This window comes from Mandrillus leucophaeus, unplaced genomic scaffold (assembly GCF_000951045.1).
Source record: "Mandrillus leucophaeus isolate KB7577 unplaced genomic scaffold, Mleu.le_1.0 Scaffold1092, whole genome shotgun sequence".
NCBI lineage: Eukaryota > Metazoa > Chordata > Mammalia > Primates > Cercopithecidae > Mandrillus > Mandrillus leucophaeus.
Genome location: NW_012099121.1, coordinates 726,352 through 733,795, shown reverse-complemented (window position 1 = coordinate 733,795; position 7,444 = coordinate 726,352). Strand labels below are relative to the sequence as shown.

The window sequence follows — 7,444 nt, the reverse complement described above, 5'->3', positions numbered from 1 at the left end:
CATATACACGCATGTATATACACATATACACATGCATATATACATATACACGCATGTATATACACATATACACATGCATATATACATATACACATATGCATATATACATATACACACACATATGCATATATACACACATGCATATATACATATATACATACACATATGTATATATACATACACATATATAATACATATGTATATATACATACACATATATAATACATATGTGTTACATTGACTTGTCAATGTATATGTTTTATCATAAAAAATAAAGGCTCAATAATGTAGAACTTCTCTACTTTTAGTTGTGCTTTGTGGATGTTAAGCATTAAAATAGAGCTGTATTTCTAAAAAAATCCTGAAAAGTTAAAAAAATACTGTTATTCACTTTGTTTTCCTTGTCCTTCTCCATTATTATCCATATGCTTCACAACAGTTCTCCTATTGCAAAAAAAACACAACCTGTATATTATATGTAGTGCATTGATTTTGAAACTGTGAAAGTCAGAGTCCTAGAATTAGCTGACAATCTCCTTTTCCAGTTTATCTTTCCTTCTCCACAAAAAGGCTTGATAATGGAGAGGGAAGTTGAGTTTTCAGGTCAATAATGAGAAAGAAATTTTGGAACAAGCAAGACAATGCAAGTCACCCTTATTTCCATTTCTCTTAGGATAAGCATGAGCTATTTTCATGTACTTTCCCATATCCTTTTAGTCAGGAGGATCCCAAGATTATTCCTTAACCATCTTCTCCATGCAGATTCTTTTTCAGATGTTACTTACATGGGCACAGATACAAAAAGGCAGAAAAAAAAGAAGATAGTTTCGTTTCCTGATACAAACATAGCATAGCTTCCTGAGTTGAAGGGTCCTGTCTGACCCTTAAAAATCTACTTTTCTTTGTAATTATCAAGAATCTTTTTCTTTTTTCTTCTCTTTTTTAAGAGACAGATTCTTTCTTTGTTGCCTAGGCTGGAGTGCAGTGGTGTGAATCATAGCTCACTGCAGCCTTGAACTCCTGGGCTGAAAGGATCCCCCTGCCTCAGCCTTCTGAGTAGCTGGGACTACAGGTATGCACCACCACACCTGGTGAATTTTTAAATTTTTTTGTAGAGACAAAGTCTTGCTACATTGCTCAGGCTGATCTCCAACTCGTCGGCTCAAATGATCCTCCCACCTTGGCCTCCCCAAATGCTGGGGATTATAGGCATGAGCCACAGCACCTGGCCAAGAATCTGTAAAGGTAAGATGAATGATGAAAGAAAGCCTTAATTCTTCATTTTCCATCTCTTTCTCCATCGCATGAATCAGTCAGTGGAGAAATAAGGGACCTTAGCATCGGATTTTCACAACCTAAATCAGGGAGGGTAATTGAGGCATTTAAGGAAGATAAACAAGCATAGGGATTTTTTATATGTTACAAAAGAAATCAAAATTATAAGAGCACAAAAATGAAAAAAAAAAAGAATCAGTGATTTCTACTATAATCATCAAGCTTCTATAAAAAGTGGGGGCAATAGTGGTTCTTCTTTCTTAGAATTATAAACCAGGTGCAACTTCATATGCATACCACATGGTCCTAATTAGGAAAACAGGATTGAAAGCATCAACATCTTCGCTACTGTAGCATGTGTGGCAATGATTCTCAACTCTACAGGGTGAAGGACAGCATATCAGCAATGCATTGGCAGCCCACCATGAGCAACTCTGATAATGTGCTACTAATCTATTTTGTATATGTGGAAAATGTCACTGTGTAGCTTTTCTTAAAGGTGAATATCTCCCTGTCTTTTGCTCACCCACCATCTACCAATCGTTAACTAATGACTAAGTCTTTATTAACTTTTCTTGAACCAACTTGCTTTCTCCATTCCCACTTCTTCCACATTCATTAAAGCAACTGTCTTTTCTTGCTTAGATGACTGCAATAAACAACTAATTGAGCTCCCTGCCTCCAGTGTTGTACTCCCCCAATTATTTGCCTATACTCATCTTTCAATAGAAATCTGATATAGAAATCTGAAATAGAAATCTGATCGTGTCATTCCCTGCTCGACACCTCGTAAAGGTTTCTCAGTGGTCTCTGGGTAAGTCCAGACTCCTTGGCATGGTATACAAAGCCCTTTATGTCAACCTCAGCTCTCACAACTGCATCTCCTCTCCCAGCAGACCGCACTGTTGCCATTCTCTGGCCATGTTGAATTAACTTCCAGTTTTATCTGGCCTCCAGACCTTTGCCTAGAGGTTACTCCATCTATCTCTGAATGTCCCCTTTCCTCTTCATCTGATTAATTCCTCCATGTCTTCAGAAGCCATCTCTCCTATGAAACTGTCTCTGACCTGCAATATTGGGTTTAGGGTCCTAAATTTTTACCTCTAACTAGTTCTAAAACATTTTCACCACCCCAAAAAGAAACTTCATACTTATTAAGCAGTAACTCCCCATTTCTCCATTCCCCCACTACTTACACCTGACAAAGCTCTCAATACTCTATGGAAGTCTATTTTCTTGTCTGTCTCTCCCACTAGACTATAGCTCTTTGAAGACAGGGAACATACCTTGTTGGGTTCCCCACACCTAAGAAGAGAGCCTGGGATGTAATAGTCACAGTTGACCATTAGTGTTAAAGAGGTGAGTACAGAAGTGAGTGGGTTAAAAAGGGGGGTGGGGGGAGAAATTTTAAACATCTTTAAATGTCTTTACTAAAAGGTTAGAATGATTTCAGAGGGAAATTACAATTTTGAAGGGAAAGGAAAAGACATTGAAATTACAGGTTTCAGAAGAAGAGCTTCCTTTGACTCCAGCTTTGGCTCTTCTGCCTTAGTATCCCCAGTCTGCCCCCAAGCACCCTTATATGCATTCCTCAGGAAAAGGGGTGTTGTTCTCAGTCTCTTCCTCTTCCCTCTGTGCCTCAAACTAGGCAGCTTCCAGTGGTGCCCTGGGCTTCAGAAGGTGGCCACTGAGCTGACCTCTAGGTTTGCAGGCTTCTTGGGAGAGCAGGTAGTGGAGGTGGGTATGGGGGGTGGTGACTGGGCTCCAGTTTGAATTTCATCTTTATGATTCCCTCTCACTATGGGGAGCATTACGGCATGAATCCCAAGGACAAATTTTAATTTGGGACCGTCTAAACCCTTATTAAAGTCATACTGTTTTCTCAATCATCAAGAAAACTGCCTTTCTCTATAGTCCATAAGTCCTCAATTTTGTGGGGAGGAATTTATTTTTTATTATTATTTATTTATTTATTTATTTTTTTGAGAGAGTCTCACTCTGTTGCCCAGGCTGGAGTGGAGTCGTACGATCTCACTGCAACCTCCACCTCCCAGGTTCCAGTGATTCTCGTGTCTCAGCCTCCCAAGTAGCTGGGATTACAGACACAGGCCACCATGCCCGGCTAATAATTGTATTATCAGTAGAGACAGGGCTTCACCATATTGCCCAGGCTGGTCTCAAACTCCTGGCCTCAAGTGATCCCCCACCTCGCCCTCCCAAAGCACTGACATTACAGGCATGAGCCACCGCACCCAGCTAAGAAGGAATTTTTTGGATCTCCTTCCACCTTTGCTGAAATTCTAAAAAAGCTGCATTCCACTTTTAGCAGCTGTTTTCTTATGGCTGAATAAATGCCAGAGATGCCATCAGATTATTTTAATTCAATTGTCTCTCAGTTGAGGAGGGCTAAACTGTCAGTTTCCTCTTGGCACAATGCAAGTAGAAAGATAAGTGATAAGCGGTCTGGTGCAGTGGATCATGCCTATAATCCCAGCACTTTGGGAAGCCTAGGTGGGTGGATCACCTGAGGCTAGGAGTTCGAGATCACCCTGGCCAACATACAGAAACCCCATCTCTACTAAAAATACAAAAATTAGCCAGGTGTGATGGTGTGTGCCTGTAATCCCAGCTACTCAGGAAGTTGAAGAAGGAGAATCAGTTGAACCTGGGAGACGGAGGTTGCGGTGAGCCAAGATCACGCCACTGCACTCCAGCCTGGGAGACAGAGTGGGAGACTCCATCTCAAAAAGAAGGAAGGAAGGAAGGAAGGAAGGAAGGAAGGAAGGAAGGAAGGAAGTAAGTCACCTGAATTTCTCGTCGGCACTTCAGGATCATGATCTCTAACGCTCATCTTCCCTCTGTCATACTTAGGGTTGGGGTCCAGCCCCAGCTGAGGTCTGAGGACAGTGGGTGGATGTGGGGCAGGGAACTGGAAGAACACTCAAGAGACAGCAGGTAAATGAGACATGGCTTTGTTCAGCAGCCCCTTCACAGGGTCTGTGTTACATTTATACACTACACAAACATTAGTGGCTGAGAGCCAGGTGGGGAGCTTCTTTATGTTGTGTCTACATGGCTATGATTGTATAAGACATGGGGCTGTGTACTTGCACCCCAATCCCGCTGAATCATCGAGGCTGTTTACCTCGGCCTGTACCTGCTTCTCTATGCGTGCTTGGTGACAGCACAACCATGTTCCTTACACTCTCCAAACCTGTCCCACTCTCTGCATTCTTTATGGGATGAATTGGCATTGATTTAATAGCTGGCTCAAACCTGATCCCATTTCCCCCACTCCCTCTCCCCTCACACACAGACCTGTCACAAGCCTGCCCAGCCCTTCTCAGCAAGCCTCACATCCATTTCCTACCTTAATTACTAATGCTCTCACTCAGGCAGGTTATGGGAATCTCCTAACTGTATTATCTGCTTCCAGGCTGGGGCACTCCCACAGGTAAAGCTGATAATAGTACTGCCTGTGTACAGCCCTTTCTGCAGGCCACAGAAGGCCCTGCAGAAGAAAATTCAGTCCTCCTCAATGCATTGCAAGACTCTCCTGCAACTGGCCTCTATTTATCTCTAAACCTGCACTGTTCAATATGGTAGCCACTAACTGTTGAAGCTATTTAAATTTAAATTAGCTAGAATTAAATGAAAGTTAAGATTCAATTCTTCAATTGTACTAGCCAAATGTGGCTAGTGGCTACCGTATTGGACCGTGACGATATAGAACATTACCATCATTGTAGAAAGTTCTGTTGGATACTTACCTTACCCCTACTGCATCTGAACTCAAACTTTCAAATGACCTACAACTTTGAGCATATGGTGCTTTAGCTGAGGCAACCTCCTTTAATTGGATTACTTACCTTGCCAATTATGCCCTTCAAAACACAGATCAAATGTCATCCTATTCAGAGAAACCTTTCCAACCAGGCCTCCTATTCTTGTGCAAGTGATCACTTCCTCATTTGGACGCCCATTGCACTCTCTGCAGACTTCTACCAGAGCGCCCCTAACACTCCATGTCATCTAGTGTTGATATCTGTTTCCCTTTACTACAATATGAGCCTGGGCTGGGGGCAGGAACCCAATCTTATTCATTTTTCTAGCCCCAGCTCTATAGTAATGCCTGACATATAGGATATGCTAAGAACTATTTTTGGGAATGAATAAATATTACCAATAAATATTCTAAGGTCAAAATTTTATCAGATTTCAGAAACAAGAGAATGTCCCAATTCAAATGCCTCACTGACAGGTAAAAACCTTGAAAAAGAAATATATTTTCAGTCAAATCAACAAAATACTGGATATGCTCTTTTAAATCACAATCTCATGCTAGAGTTGTGTTCCACTTACAACTAACCCACGAGAGGCATGACAATTGGAGTGGATAATTGAGGTGGTTTGACAGGTATAGCGAGGTGTGGCTGACTGCACACGAAGTAAATTCTGGCTTCAGCAATTATTAGATACATACTTGTGATATTAAAAGCATGAAGATTTGGCTAGTCAATTCAAATATTAAGTGTCTAGGCTTAAAAATAGTTTATTGGGACACTTTCCATTATAAAAATAACACACGCTCTTTATGAAAATTTGGGAGTACAAATCCCCCACCAATAGTTTCATTAACAAAGGATTAATATTGTTAACATATTCATGTAATGACTCATTCTATTATACCTTATCTACATTCTTACCATATCTTCTGTTACTCTTTTATGCTTAACATTACAACGCAGACATTTTTATATCTTATTATTGACTGTATTTTTAATAGCTGTATAATATGCAATTGAGTTCATGTGTCATAATTTACTGAAGTATTCCCACTATTATGTAGCATATTTTCAAGTTTTCACTATTATAAATAACACTGGAATTATTTCAGTATAAGAATTTTTTGTATTGCATGTAATTTATTCAGATTCCCAGATGTGAAATATCTGAGTTTTTAAATATCTGCTTCATTTGCTACTTTATTCCTAGTACCTAGAACAATGCCTATCACATGGTAGGTATTTTATTAATAATTGTTGAATGAATATGAGATGTTAATTAAGTGGAAAAAAGCTGGCTTGATATGTAGACACCAAAAGCATGTCATAGGCATGTCTTGTGATAGGTTCCAGGGAAGACTTTGTCCCTACTTTTAAAAAAATTAATGAATTTTAATTTTTAGAGCAATTTTAGGTTCACAGCAGAACTAAGCAGAAAGTACAAAGTTCCCATCTATCCCTATCCCCACACACATAACCTCCCTGGCTATCGACATCCTGCACCACAGTGGCACGTATGTTATAACTGATGAACCCATCATTATCACCTAGTCCATAGTTTAGGATTCACTCTTGGGGCTGTGGAATTTATGGGTTGGGACAAATGTATAATGACAGGTATCCACCATTACAGTGTCATACAGAATAGTTTTACTGCTATCAAAATCCTCTGTGCTCTATCATCCCTCCCTTCCCCCAACCCCTGGCAATCACTGATCTTTTTACTGGAGTAAAATTGTTGAACCACATGGTAAGACTATGTTTAGTTTTGTAAGAAACTGCCAAACTGCTTCCCAAAGTGGCTGTACCATTCTGCATTCCCACGTGGCAGCAGAGAAAAAGAATTCCAGTTTCTCCACACCCTTGGCAGCATTTGTTGTTGTCGGTGTATTGTTTTGGCCATCCTAATAGGTATGTAGTAGTATTTTGTTGTTATTTTAATTTGCAATTCCCTAATGACAAATGATGTTGAACACCTTTTCATATGCTTAATTGCCATCTATATATCTCCTTTAGTGAGATATCTGTTGACATTTTTTGCTCATTTTAAAAGTTGGGTTGTTTGTTTCATATTATTCAGTTTTAAGGGTTTGATTTGGGTAACAGTCCTTTATCACATACGTGTTTTGCAAAAATGTTATCAAAGTCTGTGGCTTGTGTTTTCATTCTCTTAATGAGGTATTTTGCAGTGCAGAAGTTTCCAATTTTCATGAAGCCCAACCTATCCATTTTTTATTTTATGGATGATGCTTTTGGTATTCTATTAAAAAGTAACCATCAAATTCAAGGTCATCTAGTTTTTTTCTGTTATATCCTATAGGTTTTATAATTTTGTGTTTTACATTTAGGTCTGTTATCATTTTGAGTTAATTTTTGTGAAGGGT

General features: G+C 39.6%; 1 long non-coding RNA gene across 1 annotated transcript; it reads right to left on the bottom strand.

The window, feature by feature from the left end:
- Positions 1–2,680: 2,680 nt before the first annotated feature.
- LOC105545905 lies at positions 2,681–5,329 on the bottom strand. The gene is made up of 2 exons (XR_001007016.1): positions 4,081–5,329; positions 2,681–2,987 (listed from the first exon to the last, which is right to left on the bottom strand). It is a non-coding gene; the product is annotated as an uncharacterized LOC105545905 (long non-coding RNA).
- Positions 5,330–7,444: the final 2,115 nt, after the last annotated feature.